We start from the raw sequence: 11,235 nt of genomic DNA, 5'->3' as shown, positions 1-11,235 counted from the left end.
GGAGAATGGATGGAGCCATGTACCGTCAAATACTGAGTGACAACCTCCTTCCCTCCACCAGGACATTAAAAATGGCTCGTGGCTGGGTCTTCCAGCACGACAATGACCCGAAACATACAGCCAAGGCAACAAAGGAGTGGCTCAAAAAGAAGCACATTAAGGTCATGGAGTGGCCTAGCCAGTCTCCAGACCTTAATCCCATCGAAAACTTATGGAGGGAGCTGAAGATCCGAGTTGCCAAGCGACAGCCTCGAAATCTTAATGATTTACAGATGTTCTGCAAAGAGGAGTGGGCTAAAATTCCATCTAACATGTGTGCAAACCTTATCATCAACTACAAAAAACGTCTGACTGCTGAGCTTGCCAACAAGGGTTTTGCCACCAAGTATTAAGTCTTGTTTGCCAAAGGGATCAAATACTTATTTCTCTGTGCACAATGCAAATAAAAGTATATAATTTTGACAATGTGATTTTCTTTTTTTTTTTTTTATATATAATCTATCTCTCACTGGTAAAATTAACCTAGCCTAAAAATTCTAGACTGTTCATGTCTTTGACAGTGGGCAAACTTACAAAATCAGCAAGGGATCAAATACTTATTTCCTTCACTGTATATGATGCCACACAGCCTCCCTGTATATGATGCCACACAGTCTTCCTGTATATGCCACACAGCCTCCCTGTATATGCCACACATCTCCCTGTATATGATGCCACACAGCCTCCTTGTATATGATGCCACACAGACCCCCTGTATATGATGCCACACAGCCTCACTGTAGATGCCACACAGCCTCAATGTAGATGTCACACAGCCTCCCTGTAGATGCCACACAGCCAGCCCCCATGTAGATACCACACAGCTCTCCTGTAGATGTCATACAGCCCCCCTGTAGATGCCACACAACCCTCCTGTATATGATGCCACACAGCCCCGATGTATATGATGCCACACAGCCCGACTTGAATGCTCTATATAATCACTGATGCAGCACTGTCTTCTTCAGGTATGGTCCCTCGTCTTCACGGGATCTGCGGCGACGCAATGAAACATACTCACCGATGCAGCACTGTCTTCTGCTCTGGTTGTTAGTGTCACGGGATCTGCAAAGGCGGCGCGATGTCATTGTGGCGCCTTCGCAGAACCCGTGATACTAACGACCAGACCAGAAGAAGTCGGCGCTGCATCTGTGAGTATGTGTCATCGCGCCGCCGATAGCCAGCAAGGGAATTAGTACTTCCCTTGCAAATCCCCATGTTACAGATCCGTTTTTTAACGGTTGTTACATGTATTGACAGCCATTAAAAACAGATCCATTGACTTCTATGGGGGCCGTCAGGCCGTTAAAACGACCAAAAATAGGACATGTCCTATTTTTTGACGGCCATTATTCACGGGCCGTTATAAAAACAGCCGTTTGAAATCATCCATAGAGCATCATTGTTCTGAAAATGGCCGTGTGACGGCCGTTAAAAAAACGGCCCTCACATGGCCGTTTATCACTGTCGTGTGATTAACGCCTGACTGGATTGGGAAACACGTTAGGCTCCACCATGCCGGGGTTGGAGGCAGACTTCTCAGACTCAGACATGATTACTGTCAAGATAGGAGTGATACAAACAGTCCTACCTGAGAGGATGAGGTCTTGTGTCTGGGTGACCTGTAACCTTGATCACCGGGACCTGCGTGATTATATCTACCAATCGGTAGTGCACTCCTCCTCTGCTTGCCCTCTGGAAGCTCTGCACTGCAGCCCATTCCATGCGGACGCCGGAAACAGAGTGTCGCCATGACACCTCGGCATCCGCAACCAGAAGTACATCACTCGTTCCGCCGGAAGTGACGGAACGCATGCCGCATTTGAGCAGCAGTAGCATTCCCTGTTGCTGGGAAGCGCATGGCTGGGAAGCTCATGGAGGACTGCGTGGTGATTAACCCTTTACAATAAGCTTAACAGACTCACACCAGCACAGCTTGCATGCCCAATAGGGACAGGAAAAATCACTGAGGAAAGAAGCGGGAGGGGCTACTTAACCTCTTGTGTGTTTCCTGTCACTAATAGAGGCAGGGCTCTATACTCCTGTGGTGCTGTCATGGACGGTAAGTGAGAAAAGGGGTTGTATCATGGAGACATACCCTTTTGCAAATTAAATGAGCTAGGCGATCACCGCAGATCTGGCTTCAGAAAACACCAGAAATCAGCTATTATCATCATAGTTACATAGTTAGTACGGCTGAAAAAAGACACATGTCCATCAAGTTCAACCAAGGGACGGGAAAAGGGAAGGAAAAATTTCTACACATAGGAGCTAATATTTTTTTGTTCTAGGAAATTATCTAACCCTTTTTTAAAGCCATCTACTGTCCCTGCTGTGACCAGCTCCTGTGGTAGGCTATTCCATAGATTCACAGTTCTCACGGTAAAGAATCCTTGTCGCCTCTGTAGCTTGAACCTTTTTTTCTCCAGACGGAGGGAGTGCCCCCTTGTTTTTTGAGGGGGTTTTACAAGGAACAGGATTTCACCATATTTTTTGTATGTGCCATTAATATATTTATATAAGTTAATCATGTCCCCCCTTAGTCGTCTTTTTTCAAGGCTAAATAGGTTTAATTCTTTCAATCTTTCCTCATAACTTAAATTCTCCATGCCCCTAATTAGCTTCGTTGCTCTTCTTTGTATTTTTTCCAACTCCAGGGCATCCTTTCTATGAACTGGAGCCCAGAACTGAACTGCATATTCTAGATGAGGCCTCACTAATTCTTTGTAAAGTGGTAATATTACATCCCTGTCCCGTGAGTCCATGCCTCTTTTAATACACGACAATATCCTGCTGGCCTTTGAAGCAGCTGATTGACACTGCATGCTGTTATTGAGTTTATGATTTACAAGTACACCCAGATCCTTCTCAACAAGTGAATCCGCCAGTGTAGCTCCCCCTAGGACATATGATGCATGCAGGTTGTTGGTACCCAGATGCATAACTTTACATTTATCTACATTAAACTTCATCTGCCAAGTGGACGCCCAAACACTTAGTTTGTTTAAATCTGCCTGCAATTCATGAACATCTTCCATAGACTGAACTATATTACATAGCTTGGTGTCATCTGCAAAAATAGAAATAGTGCTATTAATCCCATCTTCTATATCATTAATAAATAAGTTGAATAATAGTGGTCCCAGCACTGAACCCTGGGGTACACCACTTATAACTGGGGACCATTCAGAGTAGGAATCATTGACCACAACCCTCTGGATACGGTCCTTGAGCCAATTCTCAATCCAATTACAAACTATATTTTCTAAACCTATAGTCCTTAATTTACCCATTAGGCGTCTATGGGGGACAGTGTCAAATGCCTTTGCAAAGTCCAAAAACACTAAATCCACAGCGGCCCCTCTGTCTAGAATTCTGCTCACCTCTTCATAAAAACAGATTAGGTTAGTTTGACAACTTCTGTCCTTAGTAAAACCGTGCTGGCTGTCACTTATAATGCTATTTATTGTCACATAATCCTGTATATAGTCCCTCAATAGCCCCTCAAACATTTTCCCCACGATGGATGTTAAGCTTACTGGTCTATAATTACCCGGGGAAGACCTAGAGCCCTTTTTGAAAATAGGCACCACATTTGCGCTGCGCCAGTCCCTTGGCACTATACCAGTCACTAGAGATTCTCTGAATATTATGAAAAGGGGGACAGAAATAACTGAACTAAGCTCTTTAAGAATTCTAGGGTGTAACCCATCTGGTCCCGGGGCCTTGTGCACATTTATTTTATTTAATTTAGCTTGGACCATATCTACATTCATCCAATTCAGTATATCAACTGATATATTAACAGCACTGGCACCGGCTACATCAGGTGCTCTTTCTTCTGTTGTATATACAGAGCTAAAGAACCCATTTAGTAACTCTGCCTTCTCTTGATCCCCTGTGATCAACTCCCCATTACCATTATCTAGGGGTCCAACATGTTCAGACCTTGGCTTTTTAGCATTTATATACTTGAAGAATTTTTTAGGATTTGTTTTACTATCCTTTGCCACCTGCCTTTCATTTTGCATTTTTGCTAATTTTATTACATTTTTACAGATTTTATTAAGCTCTTTATATTTTACAAAGGCTACAGCTGTACCCTCAGATTTGTATTTTTTAAATGCCCTTTTTTTGTCGTGTATTGCCCCTTTCACAGAAGGTGTAAGCCATGTGGGGTTTAATTTGAGTTGTTTATACTTGTTACCTATAGGAATAAATTTTGCACTATAATAACTCAAAGTAGATGTGAAAATCTCCCATTTATCATTTGTTCCATTATTTGACATTAGTTCTTCCCAGCCATATCCTGAATTGCAGCCCTCATCCTGGGGAAATTGGCTTTCTTAAAATTAAATGTTTTTGCCCTCCCAGCCTGCGTTTGTTTTTTACAGTATAGGTAAAATGTAACTATATTATGATCACTGTTACCGAGGTTTTCACGAACATTGACATTCCCAACAAGATCTGCATTATTAGAAATGACCAGATCCAACAGAGCTTCACCTCTAGTCGGGTCTTCCACAAACTGGCCCATAAAATGTTCCTGCAACAGGTTGAGGAAATGTCTCCCCTTTGCAGTTGAAGCCGAACCATGACACCAATTAATATCCCGGAAATTAAAATCTCCCATTATCACTACAGTACCCGCCTGTGCAGCCCGCTCCATCTGTTTATATAGCTGAACTTCCATCTCCTCAGTTATATTGGGGGGTCTATAGATTACACCAAAAGTAATTTTTTCAGTGTTTACCTCCCTTTCTAGTTCCACCCACAAGGTTTCAACCTCCTCACAGTATTCACCCACTATTGTCTCTTTCACACTCGCCTTCATATCATTTCTCACATACAGACATACACCACCACCTTTCCTATTTGTCCTGTCTTTCCGAAAAAGTGTAAAACCCTGTAGATTTACAGCCCAGTCATGTGAAGAGTCCAGCCATGTTTCAGCAACACCAACTATATCTATATTTTCTTCCAGTACCAAGGCCTCCAGCTCCCCCATTTTGCTTGCTAGACTTCTGGCGTTTGTGAACATACACTTTAACTTGCCTGTCAGTTTTTCACTTTTATTATCAGAAATGTGATTTGACATTAATCGGGCCTTTTTATTTACACTGATGTTTTGTAACGAAAGGATCTCCTTTTCTTGTTGTCTAGTCCTCTCCCCACATTCTGTTTCTCCCCCACCAATATAGTCTGACCCCTCTCTAACCTGGCTACTCCTTTTTTTTCTACATTGACCTCCCTCCTCAGCCCTAGTTTAAATACTCCGCCACCCCAGCTAGAATTCTCTCCCCCAGCACAGCGGACCCCCTTCCATTTAGATGCAAATCATCTGCAGAATACAGTTTGTACCCCAATGAAAAGTCAGCCCAGTGCTCTAGGAACCCAAATCCTTCTCCTCTACACCAAGACTTCAGCCATGCATTTAACTCCCTGAGCTCCCGCTGTCTTTCCTGTGATGCGCATTGCACAGGCAGTATTCCTGAGAATACAACCTTGGAGGTCCTTCCCTTCAGCTTGTATCCTAGTTCTTTAAAATTATTCTTAAGGCTCCTCCACCTACCATTTATTCTGTCGTTGGTACCGACATGGACCACGACAGCTGGATCATCACCAGCCCCTCCCAGCAATTTGTCCACCCGTTCCACCACATGCCGAACCCTGGCACCACATGCCGAACCCTGGAAGCTGCGTCAGCCAGTGGCTGCTGAAAGAAGAATCTAGTATTATCATTCAAATTCTGGAAGGAGCCAATCAGAGCAAGAGTTGCTCTTGTTAAGGGCTCCTCGCTCTGGCTCACTAAGGAGGGTCTAGAGCAGCAGATCCTCCCCTATGATGTCCATATGCTCTATAAGAGCATATGGAAAGGGGTTGCCTTATTAAGATAACCCCTTTACATCAGAGGTTCGGAATTTTTATTAGCTCAAAATTTTCAACATAGTGTTGTTAGCTGATCCTTAATAACTCTTGAATTATATTTTGTTTGCCTTTTTCTTATTGAGACTATAACAATTCATGAAACAGCTCAAAGAGTGAAACTTAAAGAGGCTCTGTCACCACATTATAAGTGGCCTATATTGTACACAATGTGATCGGTGCTGTAATGTAGATTACAGCAGTGTTTTTTATTTAGAAAAACGATCATTTTTGACGGAGTTATGACCTATATAACTTTATGCTAATGAGCTTCTCAATGGACAACTGGGCGTGTCTTACTATATAACCAAGTGGGCATTGTACAGAGGAGTGTATGACACTGACCATTCAGCGTCATACACTTCTCTCCATAAATTTACACTGCAGATAGCGATATAGCTATATTGTTATGTGCAGTCACATAAACACACTATAACGCTACTCATGTGTCATGACAATGAATATACATTACCTCCAGCCAGGACGTGATGTGTATTCATTCTCCTGACAACTTCTGTAGCGTCTCTGTGAGACTACAGCACAGCACAGCGAGATCTCGCAGTGAATGACAGCTTACATCGTATTCTCGCGAGACTACGCCTGCTGTGCTGTAACTCACAGAGACGCTACAGTAGTGGTCAGGAGAATGAATACACATCACGTCCTGGCTGGAGGTAATGTATATTCATTGTCAGGACACTGCAGTAATGTTAGTGTATGCGGCTGCACATAGCGATATAGCTAAATCGCTATCTGCAGTGTAAATGAATGGAGAGAAGTGTATGATGCTGATTGGTCAGCGTCATACACTCCTCTGTATAACGCCCACTTGGTCATATAGTAAAACACGCCCAGTTGTCCATTGAGAAACTCATTAGCATAAAGCTAATATAGGTCATAACTCCGTCAAAAATGATAGTTTTTCTAAATAAAAAACACTGTTATAATCTACATTACAGCGCCGATCACATCAGGTACAATATAGGCCACTTATAATGTGGTGACAGAGCCTCTTTAATGCAAATCGTATCGCTTTTAATCAGTTTCCTCATCTCTAGTAGGCACTACTAAAAAAGTGGAAACCCAATAAATGTTACGCATCATTTTCCTGCGGTGTAAACGAATGTGTCGGAATATACAGCAGCTTCAATGCCTATAGATTATATTAATATTAATGTTTTATCAATTATTTTTCAATTATTCCTCTGTTTTGGGTTAATTTATACTGTGAGAATTTCTCTTTAATATTAAATAGATGAAATGTTTGTATTTTTGTGCTATTGCTAAGAGATAAAATGATCTGTTTACTGACAACCAATATGTTGATTATCTATGTTTAGTGTTAATAGCTACTATGTTGTCATGTTTAGCGGCAATAACTGACAGGAATGGAAACTAGGATTTTTATGGACTGCAGAGGCAAGGATGCACCTTCTCTGAAGGTAGTATCTTAGCAGATAGAACATAATGGAAACCAATAAAGACAATGAAAACTACCACTGGTTTGAATGGCCCTTTGTTTAGGATGTTTCAGTAACAGAGATCTCTGAGTAGTGTCAAAGGGCTTTGATCTCTCTGTAGAGTGCTTTCGTTCTGGAAATTAATGATTGTCCACTTCACCAATGTAATCTTCTCACATGTACTGTATTTATTACATATCAGAAGATTGTTTTGACTGGATTTTCCTTTAATTGTGATAAGGACTTTGAATTTCAATAAAGTCACAATTAGTGACTCTTTCCTAAACCATCAAGCCACTACTAGAAATCATTACATTAATGTGAATGTCCGCCCTTGAACATCATTTTATTTATTTTTTAAATCTGAATAGGTCCAACATTCTGTGCTGATTTTTTTTATAATATATCTTTACGGCAGTCGGAGCACTGTTTTTCTGTTACAGAGTTCCAAATCCCTTACATAGACAGAGTTTATTGATAACATTCTGCCATCTCTAGGGGGTGCTTACTCATACTGTTTATACATTGAACTTAATATCAACACAGTATGTCGTATGTCTATGCGTAGGATTTGGAGCTCAGTTCTAGAAAAATGGAGCTCCAATCACTATAAAGATATATTAAGAAATTAATGTCTTAAAAATGACACGACTATAAAAGGTGGACATTCATTTTAAAGATTACTCCATCAAAATGTATGTTTTATAGTTACATAGCTACAAAGGTTGAAAAAAGACGCAGGTCGATCAGGTTCAACCTTTCTCAATAAATTACCTATGATTCATTCCTTGATTAATTATAACCCTCAACTAGTATAGAAAACCCATTATACGGGTTTGCTAGGAGAAGGAATGATGATAAGTATTTGTAAAATATTATAAATAAATATGTGTATTTTAAAACCTAATTACTAAAATTTGAAAATGCGGAATAGTTTGCTGAATAGTAGATTATTCACCCAGTGTAAAGGACGTGGACATCCTTCCATTTGTTACCCTATAATGTAGTAGATGTTACCTGCAGTCCTATGTAACACCACAGATAACACAGTGATAACTGTCTGAGTACAGATAATGTAGATGTTACCTGCATTCCTATGTAACACCACAGATAACACACAGTGATAGCTCTCTGATTACAGATAATATAGTAGATGTTACCTGCAGTCCTATGCATGGCCGGCCTTGGATACGTTTGACCAGTGCGGTCGCACAGAGCGCCAGCTGCCACACTGCAAGAGGGGCGCCAGCAGTTGTGTATATCCCTGCGCCGTTGCAACTAACAGCGGGGATACACACACTAACTGCAGTCGCCTTTCCACCCGGGCGCTTCTTAACTTAGTGGCCGTCGCTACCGCTGTAGCAGCCATAGAGGCTGATAGCGGTGACACCGGGCATGAGGGCGGTGGCGCCGCTAGCAGCTGCTGCGGCTGCCATAGTGGCACTCTCTACCAGGGGGCTGTGTGGCACACCCTACCAGGGGTCTTTGCGGCACTCCCTACCAGGGGTCTGTGCGGCACTCCCTACCAGGGGGCTGTGCGGCACTCCATAGCATGGGGCTGTGCGGCACTTCCTACCAGGGGGATGTGTGGCACTCCCTACAGGGGGCTGTGTGGCACTCCCTACAGGGAGCTGTGTGGCACTCCCTACAGGGGACTGTGTGGCGCACTCTACAGGGGGCTGTGTGGCGCTCTTTACAGGGGGCTGTGTGGCGCTATCTACAAGGGGGCTGTGTGGCGCTATCTACAAGGGGGCTGTGTGGCGCTACCTACAAGGGGGCTGTCTGGCGCTACCTAAAAGGGGGCTGTCTGGCGCTACCTAAAAGGGGGCTGTCTGGCGCTACCTACAGGGGAATCTGTGAGTGGTGGGCTGAGGGTCATTTTACTGTGAGCGGGGGGCTGATGGTCATTTTACTGTGAATGGGGGGCTGATGGTCATTTTACTGTGAGTGGTGCGCTGATGGTCATTTTACTGTGAGTGGTGGGCTGATGGTCATTTTACTGTGATTGTGGGGCTGATGGTCATTTTACTGTGGGTGGGGGGCTGATGGTCATTTTACTGTGGGTGGGGGGCTGATGGTCATGTTACTGTGAGTGTTGGGCTGATGGTCATTTTACAGTGAGTGGGGGGCTGATGGTCATTTTACTGTGAGATGCGGGCTGATGGTCATTTTACTGTGAGTGGGGGGCTGATGATCATTTTACTGTGAGTGGTGCGCTGATGGTCATTTTATTGTGAGTGGTGCGCTGATGGTCATTTTACTGTGAGTGGTGGGCTGATGGTCATTTTACTGTGATTGTGGGGCTGATGGTCATTTTACTGTGGGTGGGGGGCTGATGGTCATTTTACTGTGGGTGGGGGGCTGATGGTCATGTTACTGTGAGTGTTGGGCTGATGGTCATTTTACAGTGAGTGGGGGGCTGATGGTCATTTTACTGTGAGATGCGGGCTGATGGTCATTTTACTGTGAGTGGGGGGCTGATGATCATTTTACTGTGAGTGGTGCGCTGATGGTCATTTTATTGTGAGTGGTGGGCTGATGGTCATTTTACTGTGATTGTGGGGCTGATGGTCATTTTACTGTGAGTGGTGGGCTGATGGTCATTTTACTGTGAGTGGGGGGCTGATGGTCATTTTACTGTGAGCGGGGGGCTGATGGTCTTCAAATGGTTTCCGCCTTTGACCTCCAATTGAAATTAATCAGGAGGCAGAAAATGCATGCGGCGCTCGTTTGGAGCTTTTTTTCCTGCGTCTTTTGCATTCGCTTCAACAGCTTAAGAAAAAACACAAAAAAAGGTCACATAAAGCTGTCAGTTGCTGAAGGAATTTTGAGGCAGATTTTTTTTGCCTTACAAAAAATGTATGTGAACATACCCTACGAGTGTAGTGCTTGTTCTTAGCCGTTTTCTGTCTTTCTCAAAACAATTTTTGGTAGGGGGGCCCTGAGGAAATGTTATTTTTCCAGTGCTGCCTCGAGTCTGAAAAGGTTGGGAAACTCTGTACTGGGCTAAGGAACCCGTCATGGAGCAGCTCAGTTTGTCATGGGAACGGGGCCTAAGTGAGTACAATTTTTGTTTTTGTTTGGGGGCACTGTCTACAAGGGGGAGGTGGGGGACTGTATGGCACTGTCTACAAGGGAGAGCTGTATGGCACTGTCTACAAAAAGGAGGTGGGGGATTATGGCACTGTCTACAGGGAGGCACTATACTGTGTGGGGGCCAGTAAGCGGACATTATACTGTGTAGGGGTACTACAGGGGGCATAATATTGCGGCCACAATTAGAGGTCAAAATACTGTGTCCTTGAATAGGTTGTAATATATTATTCATTATTCAATATTATTATACTGTATGGGGGCACTAAAGGGGCATTATAATTTTTCTATGGGGCATTTTTTTTTAATGACGGAGTGGGGCGCCGAAAGATCATTTCGCACAGGGCTCCACCTATCCTAGGGCCGGCCCTGGTCCTATGTAACACCACCGATAACACAGTGATAACTCTCTGAGTACAGATAATGTAGTAGATGCACACACAGAAATATATACACATACAGATACATATATAGACACACACACACACACACACAAAGACACACATACACACATACTGGAACTTATACACACACAAACACAGAGACACACAGACAAATAGAGGCACAAACAACTGACAGACTGAGCACTCACATTTCCTTCCTCACAGGCTTCATGCAGGTCAGGCTGTGGGCGGAGCTAACTGTGCCTCGGACACCACGTCCTTGCCAAATAAAAAAAAATATATATATATATATATATATATATATATATATATAT

Source organism: Rhinoderma darwinii, chromosome 2, assembly GCF_050947455.1.
Source record: "Rhinoderma darwinii isolate aRhiDar2 chromosome 2, aRhiDar2.hap1, whole genome shotgun sequence".
In the NCBI taxonomy this organism is placed as follows: Eukaryota; Metazoa; Chordata; class Amphibia; order Anura; family Rhinodermatidae; genus Rhinoderma; species Rhinoderma darwinii.
This window is presented reverse-complemented; position numbering follows the sequence as displayed.